At 41.6% G+C, this 21,655-nt stretch overlaps 2 long non-coding RNA genes across 3 annotated transcripts in view; one reads left to right on the plus strand and one right to left on the minus strand.

Annotated features, from left to right (window-relative positions):
- Window positions 1-15,305, plus strand: LOC126995456 (uncharacterized). 2 transcript variants are annotated; one of them, XR_007750331.1, is made up of 4 exons: window positions 1-244; window positions 4,186-4,282; window positions 8,185-8,286; window positions 14,859-14,994. It is a non-coding gene; the product is annotated as an uncharacterized LOC126995456 (long non-coding RNA). The 2 variants fall into 2 exon arrangements; XR_007750332.1 differs by lacking the exon at window positions 14,859-14,994 and adding an exon at window positions 15,157-15,305 and having other exon boundaries at window positions 4-244.
- LOC126995455 (uncharacterized) overlaps window positions 15,086-21,655 on the minus strand; it is a 15,319-nt gene continuing 8,749 nt past the window's right edge. The window contains exons 4-5 of the long non-coding RNA XR_007750330.1: window positions 21,200-21,330; window positions 15,086-15,289 (exon numbers count right to left, since the gene is read on the minus strand). This is a non-coding gene — a long non-coding RNA (uncharacterized LOC126995455). The remainder of the gene's footprint in view (window positions 15,290-21,199; window positions 21,331-21,655) is intronic.

The raw sequence follows: 21,655 nt of genomic DNA on the forward strand, positions 1-21,655 counted from the left end.
GGCAACACTGGTTGTGGTGAGAGATGGGAACACTGGCAGGCTGGCACACTCCCATCCAAGTAGACTATAGAACGTATATAGTCTCTTTGCTCCCATCCCCGGCCGACAGACAGACTTCCAACAGACACTGGGGCACCAAAGCAGCTGACCTCAGACAAACCACCTTTGGACGGTACAGGCAGCCGATAATCATGGTGCCCCGGTGTACATGGTTTCTACGTAGGGTGTACACCAGCCCAGTTTAGTGAGTATGGCCACCACAACCAGGTGCAAAACCCCACCCCTTGGTACACAGGACTGCATCAAATGTAACACACACTCAACAACCCCTAGAAAAGTTCCTCATGTGTAACATTCAAGGCCTTTACCCATTAGTTAACCAGAGTAAAGTACCTTACCTGGCAGACATGGCAAAAGTACAAAACTATGCATACCGGTACATGGCCTTAACTGAGTCACACCTAAGCTAGTGGGTAAACACAGCGGTGGACATCAGCAATTTCTCACTGCTCAGGGCAGATAGAAAGCTCCCAAGCCATGGCGGTGTTGCACTTTATGTGAGGAACAAAATCGTGCAATTCACTACATCTATCATCAGAAAAACATGAACCACGTCAGAAAATCGTTGGTTGGGTGAAACGGTAAATTGTCCGTATATTCAAATATTCATTCTTTCCCTGCAGCATCCAAGAGTGGAATCATCTCCCATCTCATGTACTTAATAGTCCCACTCTTGACACATTTAGGAACAGGACTATTAAGCATTGTCTCCCTAATCTTGGCCCTTACTGAAGCCTGGTAGTAATTGACCAACCTTGCCAAGCGACTTCACCAGTAAATTGTTGTCAAACCTCAGTCAGCTGCATTACCTTAGATTCACTATGTCAAGAAACAATAATATACTTTCCAATATGTTCATACATACACCCCTCTGAGAACCTATAGCCCATTATTCAAAAAGTTTTGAGGTAGGCCTACTCTACAGAGCAGAGGCGAGTCGGATGATTTGACTCCCATTTTAATAATATAACATACTTCCAACACTCTTAAGGTGTTCAGTAAGCACCTATAACATACCTGTTGGGTGCAGTTTGGAGCTGGAGTGGCCATAGCTGATAAAAAAAACAATGGACACAACACTGGTACTGTCGTCTGCTGTACTCCGCTGCAGCCTGATGACGTCACGAGCTAATGGTGGCTTCTCCCCGTAAGATGAGAAGAATTTGAGATATCTCTCCAATATCCAGTCAACTAGCGATTTATAGGACGTATTATGTGCACTACGTTATCATTGGTACGTGGCACAATGTATTTCTAGGCTCTTCCCAGAACTGGAAACATGTCCATTATGTGTGAGTCAAACAGTGAAGTGGAAATTCTAGCCACTCACCTCATAGACCAGAACATAATCTTGGTCATAATATATCGCCCCCCAAAAGCTAACACTGCAGGATCCGCAACCCTGCTAAGGAACTTCAGTGAGAAACTACAAAAAGCTACTGAGGGGTCTTGTGAAATTATAATGGGAGACTTCAACTTCCCTAAACTGCAGTGGCCTTCAAAAAGACACACAGGTGGGGCGACAGAGGACCAACACCAGGCCAGATCTCTGTTAGACCTCATGGATGACCTGTTCATGGAGCAAATAATTCTCCAGCCAACAAGAGGAAACTACTCTTGATCTGGTCATGGGTATTAACCCGTGGGCTTTGGCTATGGGAAAGCCGAGAAGTGGCTGAAAAACGACAAAATTACACTGCATTTTGAGACTAAGAAAAGAGCATGGAATGTACATCAGAGTACTCCTCTCATAACCATAAACCCATTAAAAATATTTATTTTTACTCAAACTCTATTCTTTTTGGGTGGTGTTTGTTACAAAATAAACAGTCTCGTGACACGTGGCATCTAGCCGAGAGTCGCTTGTTGTCTACTATAGGGAATTTGCCAAGTGATACTGTATGGATAGCTAATTCAGTATGCCATGACCTTACAGCACCACCTATGACAAAAAAGCCCACCTCAAGATCACTCATCCACCACAATGACCTAGGGCATTCATGGTGGGTTGCGCTATGTCACCACCGCCTACAATTAGCTCGAATTAGGTGTTTTATGGCGAGCCCTTTTTATTGTCCACCGTACCACAGCCACGACTCGTGAAAGCCCTGAAAAGGGTCTGCCGACGTTCTCCGGTTAACCACAGAGTTATATACTAGAGGGTTCAACTCCAATCTCTCGCCACGGTGAGAGGTGAAGCAACTGCTCCTGCCTGTCGGCCGCCATAGGGTGACGGATTGGCAACCTTTCCATGATTCCACGTGTTCACACTTAACCACTATTAACTAGTCACCATTATGATATTTTGGAAAACTGAGCCGATCATCGTATTGATGAGACTTTGCTGCATGTCATGATCACAAATTTCTTGCACCTAGATATACCTACAATAAGATAATGAGAAAAAAATATGGTAGTGTATAAACATTTTTGTTCACCTTATTTGTTTCAACTCCTTGTCATTCATGTACTTTTTATTGCATTAGATTTTCGTTTACAGTTTCAAAGTCAGCACATTTTACCAATTCAGATGGTATATGATGTACCAATGTAACAATAATCAGTGGTAAAAAATGGACAAGAAAATAACAAGTCTATCTGACAGAGGATCGCCGAGGCACTAGTGGGCAGAGAGGAAGAGGTGTTATTATTTTATGGATTTATTGGATGAAAGTTATGCTAACTACTAGTGCTACATACTATAATCATTGATTCATGACACGCATACAGAGAGAGAGAGAGAGAGAGAATTATCGTGTGTGTGTGTGTGTGTGTGTATTTACCTAGTTGTGAAATACAGGAAAAGAGCCGTACTAGGCTCGTGCTGTCCCGTCTCCGTAACGCTTATTATCCAGTTTGGCTTTAAATTCATGAATTGTTTTTGCACACACAGTCTCCTCATCAAGTCCATTCCATGTTGTTATGCTTCTGTATGGAAAACTGTATTTCTTGATGTCTCTCCTACAGTCACTCTTTTTCAATTTCTTACCATTGCCTCTTGTTACACTTCTGTCATGTACCACTAGGTCTTCCCTGTCCAATTTCTCCAATCCCTCTTGTATCCTGTACAATGCTATTAGGTCCCCTCTCTCTCTTCTTCTCTCCATTGTTGTTAGTCCCAATTTCTCCAGTCTTTCTTCATAAGTATGTTCTCCCAGAGTTTCCGGTAATTTAGTCGCTGCTCTTTGTATTCTTTCCAACTTTGTAATTTCTTTCTTCAATCTAGGTGACCACACTAATGCTGCATATTCCAGTCTTGGACGTATCATCGATGTTATTAGTGGTTCTTCACCATTTCTTCAACTAAATATGTAAATGCTACTTTTATGTTTCTAAGAAGATTGTATGTTTCCCCTGTTATCCGGTCTATATGTTTTCCAAAGGATAATTTGTCTGTTATGATCACATTCAGATCTTTTTCTTCAGTTTTTTTCATGATTCTTTCATTACTCAGAGAGTAGTTCCCTGATATTCGTCTACTGCTCCTACCAAACTCCATCACGCTACACTTCTTTGTATTGAATGTCCTTTCCCATTTGCATGACCATTCGCTTATTCTATCGAGATCTTGGCTCAGGGCTACACAGTCTTCTTCATTAGCCACCCTCCTCAATATTTTAGCATCATCAGCAAACATATTCATATAGCTTGTCACCCTTTCTGTCATGTCATTAATATAAATTACAAACATAATCGGAGCCAACACCAATCCTTGGGGGACTCCACTAGTCACTTCCATCCAGCTTGATTTATTATTCCTAATTACTGTTCTCATTTCTCTCTTTGTCAAAAAGTCCATAATCCAATCCAATATTGAACCACCCAGACCTCCAATATGAATAAGTTTCCATATTAATTGCTTGTGTGGTACTTTATCAAACGCCTTCTTTAAGTCCAATTCAAGTTATGCCTATCACCTTTAATCCTCATCATTTCTTTGCAGTCTCAGTAGTGATGATACTAATAATGTTTACTATTTTCATTTCCTTATCCCAAAGCCCAAACTCATATCACACACCTTTCCACCACCTCATCCCGCTCTTCTTTCCATTATAAGCACCATCTATGCTCCATTTTCTTGCAATATCTTTGTGTATGGTACTCATCCAGAAACTCCTTCCACAGGCTGTGTGAGCTGTTCTTCTGCCCAACACCCATTTGAATCTGGTGGAACAGGAAGCTTCCAAGATACTCAGGGGCAAGACATAGGAAAAGAAAGAAGGTATTGTGTGTGTCTGTGTATGGGTGTGTGTGTATGTGTAGTTATTTACCTAGTTGTGATGTACATGAAATGAGCTATGGTCTTGGGGTCTCATTTCCAAAGCAGTCATTTAAATTTGGCTTTGAACTCATTCAAGTTTTTGGACTGGACGATATCGTAATCTAGGCTGTTCCACATTTCAGTGCATCTTTGTGGAAGACTACAGATAGTCCTTGAGTTACGATGTGTGCGACTTATGACTGCTCACACTTGCGTTGAGGCTAATATTAGTAATGCTTGATATTTTACCGAGTCAACATTTCTACTATCCAGCCATGGATAGAGCAGATATTTGTTTATACAGCATTCCTGCACCTCCTGCCCCCCCTTACCTCTCCACTGTCACCGCCTCCCCAGCCCACTGACGTCTTCCCCTCAGTTGCCCGTGAAGCTCACTCTGTCAGTACTGCTCACAGTACAGTCGGTGATAACATGTTTAAATTGGCTAGAATCTTAGAGCTTGGTGCTTATGAAGAAGTGATTATTACTGGCAAAAGTAGGTTGCTTGGTAATAGCGTACTGTACCATATTTGTTGGCATCTATTATTATTATTTTGGTCTTGATGTTGATAGTCAGCCGTGTGCTGCGAGTCAAGGCACCAGAGGCAAACTGACCTCCATTGCATATCCAGGACATGGTTGGATAAATCATGCAGTAATAGATAAATAAGAAATAACTCTTGTACTACACAGTTCTATAGTAGGCACCCATTTGCCCAGCAAGTGAGGAATATACTCACCCTCTGTTTGTGGGTTCCATTTGATAAGTATGTAAAAATAAACACTACATTTTATATTACTTTTCAATTTATATATTTCTCCCTACGACCAGTTTGACTTATGACCTGCCTGTCTGAATCGAACCCTGTTGTAACTCAAGGACTATCTTCAAGCATCTTGTCTTTTTCAAAATTCTTTCCATGTCCCCTTGTCAGACTATTATCCCACACAAATAGATCTCAATCAGTTTCCTTCTTTGCCCTAAACCAGCGGTTCCCAAAGTGTGGTGTGCGCACCCCTGGAGATGCATGAGCTGATTACTAGGGGTGCATAGGGAGAAAAAATAATGTAATGGCATATTTTATGTCTCATTAAAATTTCAACCACATCATTAACTGCCATTGTTTTAAAACTAAAGTATGCTGTGTGCTTCAGCAGACTTGTCTGTTCTTTATTTGAAACTTACCCAGACTCTGAACACATTCATCCACCCCCAGGTACATTTTCATTCAGTTTTGATAGCCATCACTCAGAGCCTCATACTTTGCGAGCACAAAATTCGTAAAGAATGGACAAAATTTCAGGAAATCGACGGGACCTTAGTACTGCTTGAATCTTATTGGGGATGTGTGGACTCTGTCACAGCCTGGGAGGTGGTGCGTGGCCTGAAAAGTTTGGGAACCGCTGCCCTAAACAATGCAGGCAACTTTTCCAGTCTTTGCTAGTTACGTTCATCAAGCTGGGGACCATCTTGTTTGCTAATCTTTGTATTTTTTATCACTTGCATTTTAATTTTTATTTTTGGACCGTACTACTGCCCTGTATTCCAACCTGTTGCAAGTCAAAGCCACTGGCAATTTATTCATCATCTCTTCATCCAGTCAGTGAAAAGACACTTATAATTGTTAACAGCCATTGGGTCTCTCCAACAATCTTATTTACCAGTATGTGCTTCTGAGTGACAAATTTGCCCAGAACAACAATTTCAGGTTGTTTTCTTATTTTTGTAACTTGTTCAGTTCCCAACAAATAGTTCAGTGACAGTCTCAAAGTACTTTTACTTCTCGACTAATTTGCTCTCCTTTTAATGTAAAATAACAGTAATGTTTATACCACTTTATACTAATCGCCATATGAAGCAATTACAGAAGCAGTTCTAGAATAAAACGTTTGTTCTCAAATATACATAATGCTCCTTATAATGATGGTATACTTTCAGATTTTAGACAGTGTGATATTAGAGGAGGCAAGCAAGAGTTAATAAGAAGTGGTATACATATTATTTATTCGTTTTTATACTTCTAATCATAATAACTTTCATTATTAATGATATGAGGCTCTTTTTTCCCACAAGAAATCATATCCAGTGGCCACGATCCAACGTCTATCATGTCCAGCGCAACATTTTTTGGACAAGTCTGTATTTAAAATTATTGTAACGCAAATAAAATGGTCCAACACAACAAACCTCATGCAACAAGGGCCCAAATCCACATTGATTTCCATAACGCGTGGAAAAATAATCCTTTGTTCACTTCATTTGTTGCTCAGTCAATCAGCCGGAAGTATGGTGTGTGACGTCAGCCAGTAATGTGAGCGGGGACGGTCGCGTGATGCACAGAACTGCATTTTTTACCTAGATCTGAGTAGCTTGGGGATGAGTCTGCCTGCCCCCATGCCCAGGACAGATCTTTATTGATTTTTACGGTATTTTTTAGGGTAATTTTCATTCATTTTTCCCTTAAGTTCTTTTGTTTGTTGAACGTGAATTTCATTCAGCTTGATGCGATCTCTGACCTAATTCCCGTGCTGGACACAAGGCCACTCTATAGGGATTTTCAGTCTCCTTTCATGATGTGGTTTGTTATCAGATTCCTTTTCATTGTATGAGAATATTCATATCACCCTCCTCAAGGCAGGCAATAATAAATGTGTATGAGAATTTTGGTATGAATGTAACAGCAGAGGAAGTCAATGGAACATGCTTAACTTGTTCCTCTGATAAACATTTTTTTATGCTCACCAAACTTTATATTACATTCTTCAGTGCAGTGTCCCTTCACATACCCTGTAAATGATTGGCCTGAAGCAATTTCAGTGAGGGCTGCACAAATCTGTGGAATTTCGAGAGATCTTTGTCACCGATCTTCCACATATATTGAGGGTCCACCTTATAGACTTTTTTTATTAAAGCCTCCACTTAATATTATTTTGTTGATATAATTTGTTTTTAGCTCCACATTTTTCCATCATTTCCTAACACAGAGGTTAATGGGAGTGTTGAGGGGCAATGATGAAGTTATTCCGTCCCTCTGTTTCAGACTAAGCTGACAGAGCATGACAGAACTCTTGCTTAGTTGTCACAGTCTGGTTGTAAAGGAAGAAAGAAATGGAATGGCTGTCTTGCCTCCTCTTCAGTCAAACAGCTAATGATCTTTCAGTACCTCTGACATCCCTCCCCTTCATGGGAATTTGCCAGAAAGGGCCATGGCTAACCTTTTCCTTTCCCCTTGTACAGGCTCTCCTCATATTCAATCCATTCTTTTGTCCGTCAACTCTTAGTATTCTACCCTGTCAATTCATTTCACTTGTTGTCCCCTGATATGACTTCCCTCTATCGTGCTCTGATACACTTAAGTAACTGATCTTCATTCATTATCACATCCAAACCATCTTGGTACCACACTCCACTCATTCTTCCACTTCACAGTACACACATTCTTTGCTGTTATACCCTTATCAAAACTCATACACATTCTCACCTGTGGTGGGATTCAAATTTTTTAAGAACAGGTTCTCTCACTCCAAGACTCGCTAACAACAGGTTCTTATAACTTATAAGTAAAAGGTGTTCATGGGGGAAACGGCCAGTTCTCAGGATTAAAAGAAATTTCAAGAACAGGTTCTTGCGAACCAGTGCAAACCGGCTGAATCCCATCCCTGATTCTCACTCATTCCTATCACATGTCCAAACCATCTCAGGAGCACTATGCTTCACTCATGCAACCACTGCACAGCCACTCCCCTTGGTATCACAACTCTACAATAAATAAAACCCTTTAATTCATCCCACACATCAAAACCATCCAGAGTACCATGTTTCATTATATCCAGTGTTTTTAATTTTGTCCCTTATGTTACAGGGAAGACAGGGAACTAAGTGAAAAGAAGATTGCACAAGATAGAAATGAATTGGTCATCAGTTGCATGGTGACTGTACAGAGGGCAGATAGCTGATGCAGCAGGTATGTACCCTATTCATATTTGTTGGGCTATGGGGTAGTCTGTGGCAGTATTCTTCAACTTAGTGTGGCGACATCCACCCCAACCCATATGTTAGATGTTGGTGGCCATTTTTCTTTGATAAAATCTAAACTTATTAATCTTTTCTGAACGAAAGGTTACTTTTTTTATTGCCAGCTTATGAAGTCAGCCATAGACTTCACAATCTCTTGACGGGAAACGGGGCGCGGGGCCGATTCGCAGGGGGCCGATTTTCAAAAATTTAAAATTTAAATATTTTCAAAACCAAAGCAGCTAGCGACCTGAAACTAAAACAGGCACCTCCCTTAGGCATATATGAGTCTCCATGAGCAGCGGTATCAAAAAATTCAAAGTCGTTCCCTAATAAAATCCCGATTAATTGTTTTTTATATAAGTATAACAAAACTTAAAAAGGCTATAAAATCCTCAGATTTTACGCTAGATGCACAAACATCACCAAATGCAGAGATAATCACATATATTTTCAGAATCAATAGCAATATTTAGCATATCTTATAAGTTTTTGCCTGAAATAGCTACTTATTTTTTTTTTTATTTAGTGCAATTTTTACGTAAGTTTTTAACATCTAATAAATCACTTAATTTTCACATTAGAAACTTAATACTTGAGGAAAGCATGCAGAAACATCTTAATTTTACTCAACAAAAGCAAAATATTCATTTTTCTATATACAATCACAACTTATTTTGGTTGAATTCGATGTCACTATTGTTGCTGGCTATCTGGCCCTCGTCCCTGAACAATCACTTTAGCCTTTTGGCCTATGACTTGTGGGCCCCGGTCAGTTTCCTGGACTTGTACACGTCCCTGTTCCTCGCCGTCTCCTTCCTGCCCTCCTCGATACTGCTCCTCTTCCTGCCGGTCGGCTGCTTCAAGGCCTTGTTCTTCCTCGCTTCTGAGGTCACGGCCTTGGAGAAATTAGCACCGAAACAGTTGAAGAGGGACCTGCTGATGTGCGGCAAGATGGTGTTGGCCAGGTTGTGCCCCTCCTGGCACCTGTACCCTGCAAGGTCGGGTCTGAGGCCGCCAGGAACTCCAGGAGGTGCCTGAACCCGTCCCTGTGGCGCATGGCAAGGAGAGGAACTTCAACCTGCGCTCCTTCTTGTCCTCCCGGCACATGAGGGAGTCCCACAGCGACATCCCGAAGGACGCCATGTGGGCCATTGGGAGAGATGGCCGCTTCAGGACCGCCTGCCCGTCTCCAGCTCTCCCCTGTCGACCAGCTCGACCAGGGCGTCGAACATCACAGAGGGCGGGTCGCCTCTCGAGCTCCACGGTAATCTTCATCTCCTCCTGCTGGGCAAGCTCCTGCTTGCAGCACTCGGCCACAGAGGAGTTGGCCTGGACCTTCCTGGCCAGGTAGCAGCAACTCGTCCGTCGGCGGGTCCGCTGGTCGTCGGCCAGCTCCTGGCAAGCTGGGCCAAGATCACCTCGTCGTCCTCCTTCTCCTCTGCCTTGGCCCGGTCCAGGTCGGCCTGCACGCCCCCGGGAAGAACCCGACGAGCTTCAGCAATGCAGGCGCTGGGCCAACCTGTTGCTCACCATGAAGTTCTGCACGCCGTCTAGTAGTTGGCGCTGCACATGGTGCGGCGCAGAGTGCTCAGTCGGGTCAGAGTTGGCCTTCCCCATGCACACATACCCCGTGGGTCGAGTGAACAGCCCCTCACTACCACACTGCACTGAACACACCACTGCACTGCACACAACACTGAGTCACTGCACTGATGGCGAGTACTGCTCCTCCACAGTTTACTCCACGGGCTGCGCGCGCCTCATATCTTGTGTCTCCTCCGTCACTTCCACTCGATCCACTGCCTTCTGTGTCTTCTTGTATCGTCCTCTGGATCCTTGCAGTTGTGGGGAAGGGTACAGAGACGATGAATAACTGTAGGTCCTTTACTTGGAGAGTAAACAGAGGCAGGACAGCGATAATCCTTTACAGAGGGAAGTGCCCAGCTGACGAACTGAGCTGAGTTGCCATGTAGGCACTAACAAAACGTACATTTCTTGTTTCCAAACTGTGGACTTCACTATCCTACAGTTATCATTCATTTTACGTAAAGATTTCAACCTAAAGTTACGCAAATTTGCCATTTTTTACACAACGTTTTCAAAGTGCACGCATGGTGCTATTTTATATAAGTTACCTTGAATCCTCGACCAAATCACTCTAGAGACACTCCTGCCTGCTTGTATGCACTAAAACTTGAAGATTTCGTCCTGTTTCCACTTAAATTCGGAGTAAGAACGCAGAGTGTGTTTGAGTTGTCGCAGTGAAAGTCGCCATAACAATGCCAGCGCCAAGACTGAAGAGATTTCCCGTCAACTAGTTGTGAAGTCTATGAGTCAGCCATATGATTTTTTAATTTTAATTATTATTACAATGGTCTGTTCAAACCGACTCTTCCTTTAGTACCTAAGCAGCATTTGTAATGCCGCATGTTATTAGCTAGCCTCCTCTCCCAGCCCACGACCTGATTGGCTGCCTTCCTCTCTCGGCTCTCGTGGAGCTGACAGTCACTCATACTTGCTCCTGGTGTTATATGTTTTCATGTTATTTACCTTAGCTCAACTCTTATACAAATTAGACAGTTTTATAGAACACCACTAAACACAGCAGTGAATGCAGATCCTAAGTGTGCTTGGCATAACTCAGTAATACAGAAAAAAAAAAAATAATAATAATGACATATATAATTAACCCTTAAACTGCTAAACACTCGCAGCGAGCGGTAGCGTCACTTGCCAGTGGTGCTAAACGCTCGTTGTGAGCTCCAGTCACCGTCAACTTTCCCGCGTGTAAGTGTTCCAACAATATTTCTCACCCCACAGCATTGCCAATTCAGTGGGTTTTCCACTAAATTTGGTGGAAAATCATATCAGCCTAGTGCGGAAAATCTATGGACGAGTAACTGGTGGATGTTGTTGTCCAATATAGCGGTATTTTTTGCGTAGCTTCACCTATCACCTGACTGATTTTTTGACCAAATAGTTGTAAATTTTGCAGATGGCAATACAACCCTGCCAGCACCCCATCAAGGGATCTATGCAGTTGCCTCAATATGGCTGACTGTCGCGCACGCACAGATGAAAATGTTCACAGGCAACCCCCCTGAACGTCCCTGTACGTTCGTAGGAGAGAAATACATAACCAAATCTTATAGATCTGGGCCTCCAATGGTGTTTTTTTTTTTTTTTTTTTTTTTAGCTGTGATGAATAGTTTTTGAGATACAGAGGTTATAACACCCCCTTCCCCCCGTTGGGCTGCCAGAGTGCACCTGGGGGGTAGTCACCTCCCTCGCCACGCGCATTGAAATGGTTAAAAGAACAGGTCTGGAGCCTGGACTTATACCACATTTACGTGTAAATATTTGCTGCGAATATTGACTCAGTGCTGATATAAACCATTACATTCTGTTAAGGCGAGTATCATGAATATAATGGTTTAACCAGATTATAGACAAAATGTGATCAAATCAAAATGTTGAATATATTGAAATTGTTGTGCCCTCCCTCAGAGCAGAATAGTGCACACTGGTGGAGGTGAAGGTGTGTGGGGGTTAGGTTAGGTTTAGGAATTTTTCAAACACATGATATCCAAAAACCTATAGCATAAATTACCAAAGAAAGCCTTAGCTGAGTCATGTAGAAAGTCTTGATACTGAGGAAGCATAGATGAGTCTTTCTGAGTAAAGACATATGGTAACTTTTTGTGGTTTTGTTAGGTAAGGTTAATAGATCTTCAGACACATAATAGGCAATAGCTTATGGCACAAAATAACACAGAATGACCTCACTCAGTCAGTTAGGAAGCACATATGATTTTTTGGAGTACAGACGAATGATAACCGTTTGTGATACTGTTAGGTTAGATTAAATTTAGAGTATCTTCAAACACATGATATCCACCAACTTATGGTATAAATCAAGAAAGAATAACCTCAATTTATTGTATAGAAAATCTCATTAGTAAGGAAGCATAAATGAATTTTCCTGGTCAAGACCTAGAGTAACAGTTTGGGGTTTTGTTTGGTTAGGTTAGGTTAGGACAATGGTGGGCACCGCAAACCGAAAAGTTAGCTTGGCTTACACTAAAGCGCTAAACTGATAAAGAAATTAGTGGAAGCTAACACTTACCGCTAATTTTTTTATATATGGATTTAGCTTCAGTTTAGTATTTTGGTTCTAAAACCCTTAAAAAAAGACCTAGTGACCTGAAATTTCAACATATTGTAGCTTAGACAAAAAGTTTCCCTAATAATTGTCCAATTACCCTGCTTTAAGGTGCAAATTACCAAAAGTGGAAGCCCTGGAATTACTTCGCCATGTGGCTCAACTGGTGCTGTGTCTGCCCACAACGGACAAGAACAAGCCTGTATGAATTTTTTAGTGGACTTAAAGTTAGCGGAGAAGAATTACATTTAGTGGAAGCTAATTGGTCCGCTAACTGTTTCCAGAGTTAGCGAAAACGCTAAACAGCTGATGAAAAAGTTAGCTTTGCTAATTAGCAGTTAGCGGACTAGCAGAACTGTGCCCATCACTGGTTTATATCATGAAACACATGATTGCCAGCACCTCATGGTATAAATCAACAAAGAATGACTTCATTTTGCTGTATAGAAAGTCTTATTAATATGGAAGCATGTATGAATTTTCCGAGTCAAGACCTAGAGTAAGTGTTCAAGGTTTTGCTAGTTTAGGTTAGGTCAAGTTTAGGGTATCTTCAAACACATGATAGCCAGGACCTTACGGATTAAATCAACAAAAAATGACCTCACTTTGTTGTATAGAAAGTCTCATGAAGGAAGCATATATGAATTTTCTCATTCAAGACCTATAGTAACTTTTATTTTTTTTTATTTTTTTTTTTAGGTAGGCTGAGTTTAGAGTATCTTCAAAAGTATGATAGCCAGCACCTTATGGTATAAATTAACAAAGAATGACCTCACTTCGTTGTGTAAAAAGTCCCGTTAGTAGGGAAGCATATACGAATTTTCGTGTCAAAACCTATAGTAACTGTTTGGGGTTTAGTTAGGTTAGGATAGGATAAGTTTAGGGTATCCTCAAACACATATTAGCAAGTGCTCTGTGGTGTAAATCAACAAAGAATGACCTCACTATATTGTATAGAAAGCAGGGTTGGAAAAATCAAGATTTTTTTCTTTAAAAATAAAAAATAAATCAATTTATTTGATTTAAATCGGATTTTTTTATTTAAATTGATTTTTTTATGTTATTTTTTTTTGCATTAACCCTTTCCTTGCTAAGCGCTCACAACGAGACTATCCTCTCAGGCGTACTCGAGCACCCCAGCGGGGGAAGGGGATCTCTTTTAACCGCTGTATCTCAAAAACTATTCATCACAGCTACAAAACAAAAACACCATTGGAAAGAGGAGGCCAAGATCTTTAAGATTAGGTTATGTGAGCCTCTCCTGCGAACGTACAGGCACGTACAGGGGGTGTTTTCTGCAGTGAGTGCGACTGGCGCTCGCAGCGAGCTTTTGCACCACCAGCAAGTGACGCTAGTGCTCGCTCTTTTAACCTCTGTATCTCAAAAACTATTCATCACAGCTAAAAAACAAAAACACCATTGGAAAGAGGAGGCCAAGGTCTATAAGATTTGGTAATGCAAGCCTCTCCTGTGAACGTACAGGCACGTTTAGGGGGTGTTGCCTGTGAAGATATACATTTATACGTGCACAACGGTCAGCCGTAAGGCAACTACTGTAGATCTCTTGATGATGGGGTGCTGGCAGGGCAGTATTGCTTGGGGTTTTGTTAGGTCAGGTTAGAGTATCTTCAAACACATGATTGCCAGCACCTTATGATATAAATCAACAAAGAATGACCTCAGATGTTGTATAGAAAGTCTCATTAGTAAGGAGGCATATACTTAAAGCCTGTGGAAATTATAATGATGAAGCAAGCAAGCAAGCATTCATTTGATGCACTAGCCTGCTCTGAAGATGCAATGTGTTTGAATATCTCTAGTCTGCTTAAACCATCATATTCGTGAAATCTCCGTTATAATGTGAAATGATTTATATCAGCACGGACTCTGTATTTGCTGCAAACACCATTTAAATGTAAAAGTGGTACAAACATTCCAAGCACGTTCTTTCACTTATACTCATTAAATATTTATTTACTTGTTTTCAGATTGACAAGCATAATTAGGATATCTAAACTGTTTTGCATAAGAGCTGGGCTTAGGTAAATAATATAAAAATTATTAAATATTTATTTACTTGTTTTCAGATTGACAAGCATAATTAGGATATCTAAACTGTTTTGCATAAGAGCTGGGCTTAGGTAAATAATATAAAAATTATGTAACACCAAGAGAGGAGGCTAGCCAGTCGGGTGCCGTATTACAAGTGCTGCTTAGGCTCCAGAGGAGCAGTTGCTCTGAAACAGAGGTTTACTAAGTTGTATTATTTCTTTTGATCACCAACATAGCTTGTTAACATATCCATATTAATTTTTCACAAGTACTGCTAATCACTATATCTCGCCTCCCCCTAACAGATATGGCCATTGGTGTGATGATTACTGTACCTCTTCTAAACATTACTAAGTATCATCATGACCAGTTACTGTCAACACAATGTCTTCAGTTAATCCATGATTGGTAAAAATTTATTTTATTGAAAATCAAAGGGCTGACAGGTCTAAAAAACTGTACTAAGTCCAAACTACCTAAGAAAAGTTCCGGAGAAAGACTAGGAGTATATTTTCTAAAATCAAACAAAATGTGTGTCCCCAAGTCTTTTTATTGAATAACCTTGAAACAATCAAATTTACAAGATTTCCATTTTCTTTATAGTTCCTCTACCAGATGTGGTGCACAGTCTTGCCAGGTGTGATAATCTTTTAACAAGCCAGCTGTTATGTCCTGGATGGAGAGAGGGCTTGCACACTGGAGTGGGATGGTTCTGCAGTCAAGCTTTGGTAGCTGTCTGTTGGGGAAAAAGGAAAGGTTTGTTAACTCGCAAAATAGTGTTCTGCTTTTATTCAAGACCAGAAAATATGCCTACTGTAGGTTTCAGAGGTCATGTTATTTTGTTCAGGAATAACTTTGTTATAAAGTGTCAGATATGGTGATATGGCATTGTGCTCCTGCACTCGGAGGTCAACATATTATACTGCATCCAGCATTGATGGCAGAGCTCCCCAAATGTGAACACAGCACTGGAGATGTTTGGTCTCTTGGTGATAAAGTAATTGGAGAATTAAGTCACTTCTACTCCTAAATCTACTTTAATTATTTACATCTTGATTAATAAATCATAGTAATGAAAATTTTCCTTCTCCTACGCTTTATTAAAAATTTATTCAGGAATAATGATATAACAAGCTCTGAAACCAATAGTAACTGTGTTACTTTACACTTATATATTTATTGGCTACGGGCAGAGAGGGGTCTCCATCTGTCTGAGGGAGGGGCTCCTTAGGGTGGCTTGTGTGAATGGAAATGATAAATGATTTCCAGAAAGGAAGGATTGAGGTGTTAGATGTGAGAGATACTTTAAAGGATGTGGTGTGTGGGTTTAAATATTTATGGACAGTTTTATGTAAGTATGGAAGGTGAAGTGTGGGAAAGAGCAATGAAGGGCAGACGGGTACTAGGTGCATTGGAGAGAGTTATGAGAGGGAGAAGTGAGAGTTTGGAGGAACAATAGTATCCTGCCAGCTCTGTCGTACGCGTCAGAGACATTGACATGGAATGCAGCATAGCAATTGGGAATACATGTAGAGGATATGAGTTATATAAGAGGGGCATGTGGTGTTTCAGGATGGGATGGAGAAAGTAATGAAAGTGTGTATGAGAGCGGTTTGATTTGTGTGTGACAGTACAAGAAGTGGATTGTGGAATGGTCAAAAGGGTGAAGCATGGTGTGCTGATATGGTTTGGACATGGGATGAGAATTAATTTTTAAGTGTGTGTGAAGTAAGGATTGAGGGAGGGGGTGTCAGGGGAAGGCCACCTGTTTTGTGGATCAACAGAGTGAACGAGTATTGGAGCAAGAGCGTTGGAAATAGTAGGACCGAGTATGCTGAGAGGGAGAGATGGAGACACTTCTGCCGCAGCCACCCCAGGAAGGGAGCAGGGCGTCCGAGATATAGATAATTAAACTGTGAACTCTGCTTACCGTATGTAAAGAATAATGCAATAATAAACTTTCTAGAAACAAATTGGATTCTTTTAAAACCTTATGCCGACAGCGTTTCTCCGGAGGCTCTTTGAAGTAGTTTCCTATAGATATGTATTTCTAGTAGTTTCTACATATTTAGCCATGTCAAAAGTACTGATGAAATTTGCTTTGCTTGATAACTCAAAAGTGCTGACAGCTGCAAATACATGAATACTTTGCATACTTTCAAAGTATCAAACTGAAGAAAATTCTAAAGTAGATAAAAAGTCCTTAATACATGTCCACTAATCGATCAAACAATCACTAATATTTACCCTAACTAATGGGAGAATACCCAAGGCAATAGGTCACTTCACTCACCACTTCCCGAGATCCCAAGACACTCTTAAGGATTGATCCACTTGCCTCAGTCATGAGTTAAATGGATGTCCCCTAAGTCTCATACAGAAACAGTTCTATAAGTAGTTGCTGGGTCAACAGTCATTCCATTGATACCCCATGATCCTGCAAAGGCACTGACACACCTCTCCAAATCACTATTTAGTGTTCATGTCTTAACAGCCATCCAGTAAGACAGGGGGCACAGGCAACTTGAAGATTTGAATCTTTGTCCATCTGCATAGGTATCAACATCATTTACTCATGTTGAGGGAATTCATACCACAATGGGGCCAGGCCAATCCATCAAATGGCTTCCTCGTAAGACCCAGTATTGTTATGTACTACGCTACCAAGGCATGTGAAACTTACGGCCGCTTTCACAGTAGTTTTGTTTATTTTGATCGTTACCAATTGCGGCGATTGCCGCTGTAGAATTTCCACTAAAAACTGGCTGATGGGGTAGTGGTGGCTGCGGGGTTAGCCTAGCCCTGCACCTTACCACACACACTCAACACCTCTCGCTTCCTTTGCAGTTGCCACTACTCCATAGGCTAGTTTCACTTGGAAAACTACAGCATCGATCGGCGCCATTGGTAATGATCAAAACAAACAAAACGACTGTGACAGCGGCCCTAAGTGACTGACATCCTCCCCACATGAATGAACAGACTGAACTGTGTCATCTAGCAAGCCTCCAAACAACCATACCCTGATTTGGGTCCAGGAGACTTTCAATCCCAGAGGCTTCGCCTCCTCATGCAGCACTTAAGAGAACCAATGCCAGACCTCTAGCGAGTCTGCCAGAAATACAGAATCAACAAAAACAAGGCCAGTGACCTTGGTGTTGCCAAAAGATGCTCCACAACAACTTTGATCAACATTTTTGCCTAATACCCAGTCCATGCAAGTATGAAAAGTAATGGAGCAAGGACACACCCCTGACTCACTCCTGAATTAACAGGGAAGAAACTGGAAACACCTCCCCTACACTTGACAGCACCCTAAGTTCCAGAGTAAAGACCAGTCATCAGGTCAGTAACCCTTGCAGGAATCCCACGGATTTGCAGAATATCCCCGAGTGCCTCACGATGCACCGAGTCAAAAGCCTTCTTGAGATCAACATAATCTTCGAATAGCCCCTGTCGAAACTCACATCAGTGTTCCACAAAGATGTGAAGTGCTAGGATCCAGTCAATTGTTGACTTAACATGCGTGAACCCAGAGCACACATCTCTCAAACTTTAGCAGATGAGATCAAATGCACATCAGCAGCAGATGAGTGAATACTTTGCCTGGGATAATGAGCAGTGTAATACCACAGTAATTGTTGCAGTCCTGTCTGTCCCCTCTCCCTTCCCAAATAAGGGCAACAAATCCCCTTTTCCAGTCAGAAGAAATGGCATGACTGCCACACATCAGACAGCACTGCATGCAACCCACAGATTGTGGCTTCACCCCTTACTTTCAGCATCTTCACACTGGTATTACAAACCCCAACTGCCTTTCCACCTTTCAGCTTCCTCATAGCCTCTCTCACATCCGCAAGAAAGGGTGGGGTTTCATCTGTAGGTGGATCAGCAGCCGCCATCTGCTACCTGGGGAGCTGTCTAAAGTGTTCGGTCCAACAAGCCTAGTACCCATCCACATCTGATACGATCTGCCCATCATTATTACTCGTGTTTGATGTGGATTTGGAGTGGAGCATATTCAGAGCTCAGAATGCAGGTCTAAAGTTCTTTGCATTGAGACAACTTTGACATCCTCAGATAGACCTCTGACATACCTCTCCTTATCCCTCCTCAGAAAGGTTCTAGTTCTTGTGACAAAGTCCTGTATCAGCTCGAGTCTCCAGCTAACCAGGCAGCATGACTCCTCTATATTCTCCAGAGCCTCCCTTGTAGCAGCTCAACCCTTGAACAATCTCCAGTGCACAACTCCCCAGGGTCCTCCAGAGTACCAAGCACCTCGAACCAATTTGAGACTGCCGCTAGCCCGCTACATACCCTCAGTTTCTCAAGATGGAACTCTGAAGGGCTGCATCTTTAGAATTTCTTATACCTGACTTATATCCTCAGTGTTGCAACAAGTCAGTGGTTGATAATAAAGAACTCGGCACTCTAGAAAACCATAACTAGGCGCAATAACAGAAAACCTGATTCCCGATAACTGATGATGGAAAACCTTATCGGCGATAACCGATATTTGTTAACTGGAGACACAAATATAGGCGATAACTGATACCCGATATAAATCCACAATTCCGATCGATAAATCTGATAGGCGAAAACAATTCTATATTGATATTTCAAATAAAAAACATAGATGAATTAAAATTTTCATTATCTGTATTTTAGAAAACTTACAGAACCTGAAAACCACATGTTGACACGTACCTATGGACGGTAATACTAGAAACGCCTGAACCGGTGTTGTGTTATTTGGCGTCCCCACCATCAAAAGCTGGCTGTTTACAAACACTGGTCTCTTGTGAACTGCGCATTCTCAGACCAGCAAGCGTAGACCTGTACAGTCTCACAAAGCTTTTTGACCATAATTAAGAGTTGCTGGAAGGCTGAATCAGACATGCAGTACCACTACCACCATCCCCGCTGTTTCTAGAACGACACTCTGTACGAGTTGTATTTATATGTACAGAGTATCATTCTAGAAACAGTGAGGATGGTGGTACTGTATGTCTGATTCAGCTTTCCAGCAACTCTTAACATGTTAAAAAGCTTTGTGAGACTGTACAGGGCTATGCTTACTGGTCTGAACATGCACAGTTCACGAGAGACCAGTGTTTATAAACTGCTTTTGATGATGGGACACCAAACAAAACAACGCTGGGTGCCTTCAATACCATGGCATGCTCACAAATGAATATGGAATATCAAATTTGAGGCAGTGAATAATCACTTTTGGGGCAAAGTTAAATGATTTTTCTCTTTGATATATTGATTTTTGAGTTTAACAAAAAAATAACCTAGTGTTTTAATGTTGATGATCTAAGTATGAAATCTCTTCACCGAAGATATTTCATAGCCCAAAGTTTTTTCACCTAAGATATTTCATACCCCAAAGTTTTTTCATACAACACCGGGCGCCCAGGCCACACATGCGCAGTTGTGAGGAGACAGGTTTTTTCCCGAGGCGGAAAAAAGTAGCGATTATCGCTAGTTTGGTTACAAAAGTAACGAAGATACCGATATATATTTAAATAAGTAGCGGATGACCGATAACCCGATTTTGTTATCAGCGATAAAGTATCACGATAACTTATCGCAATAACGCCCAGCTACGTAGAAAACCCTGCAGTTCTGAAGGATCCCCCGAAGAGTACTAACAAGGAGGTGATGATCTCTAATGTCATGCTGCCAGTGTTGCCAAATCCAGCAGCGAGGCTTTTGTCTCTAGAACCAGACCAACATTCCTCTGGTTTCTGGTTGTAAATTCAGGAGGAGTGTTTACATTTCTGGTGTTAGAGCCATGGAGACCAATACATAACTTGTAGACAACTCTGTGCCAGTAAATGCATCGAAGTTGCCCAGGATAATGAGTGTGTCACAAGGAGGGCATTGGTCAACTATGGAGTCAAGCTAGGCATGAAGCATCTCTTTCTCCTCAAGTTGACATATCTCAGTAGAGTTGTACTCTGCAATAAGAGAGATGAAGCCCAAGGTGTGCCTCAACCTCACCAGCATCATGCACTTTTCAACTGGAATTATGCCAACAACAGAAGACTGCAGTCAGCTAGAAATGGTTATAGGTACTCTTTTGGGGACAAGTGCCATCACTGGCCTGACCAGTAGTAGATATAACCTCTATCACTGAGCTCTTCATTGACAGGTCTCCTTGTTTCAAGAGAAAGCCACTCTACCTCCTGCATTCATCTGACAGATGCAATGGACAATGATCCTTTGAGAGGCTCAGGATGTTCCAGGCATCCACACAGTGAGCCCGCCAGAGGTTAGCCTCAGACCCGACTTTATGAACTTGTGCCTCCTCTGCACCACCCTGGTGGTCCCCAAGAAAAGGGGTCAAGTGTGTTTGGGGAAGGGATGCTCTTCTTCCCCAAACATATCCCTGAATAGAATAAATGTAAACCATCCGATTCACTTACTGCATCACTATATTCCATAAAGATCCAAATTTGATTTCCACAATCCTGTAGTCTGATTTAATTAAAATATAAACCCCAATTTTGTTAAGAAAATAACATTACTAACTTTCAGTTGGATTAAAATAAAATAGTTCATACAGATGGAAGAGTATTTGTTTACAAACTGCCTATATGAGGAAGGTGAATCTTTTTGGTTGAGGGTTTTAGAATACCTTGTTGGAAGGCAGGCTGGAGGGACAGGCATGCATGGACATCAAGCTGGCAGGAGAGCTGAGGCCTCTATCTTGATGGAGTTCCAAGGGCAGACATCACGACAGGCTGATTGACATGATCCTCTGCAAATCTACACTTAAATTAGTCACTACACTTATGTGCTTTGGAGAGGCTGACAAGGAGAAAGTTAAAAAGATAGACAAACAGACAAATGAGTGAAATTCAGAGGCAGTGATTAAGGAACTTTTGGCTCATCTAAACAACAAAGCCAACCATCCAGCAATTGACAGTCCACTCCCCCAGGAGTACAACTGACTCTGGAGTAGGCTGCTGAGGTTTACCCAAGGAGGTTTGATAAAGGTGGAGGCAACAATTGGCTGCTCTGAGTGAAGTCTGGACCAGTGAATTGATTAGTAAGATGGTCTATGGTTCAATTATAGGTGTAAAGTGACTTG

The sequence above is a fragment of the Eriocheir sinensis genome, chromosome 8, assembly GCF_024679095.1.
Source record: "Eriocheir sinensis breed Jianghai 21 chromosome 8, ASM2467909v1, whole genome shotgun sequence".
Classification (NCBI taxonomy): Eukaryota; Metazoa; Arthropoda; class Malacostraca; order Decapoda; family Varunidae; genus Eriocheir; species Eriocheir sinensis.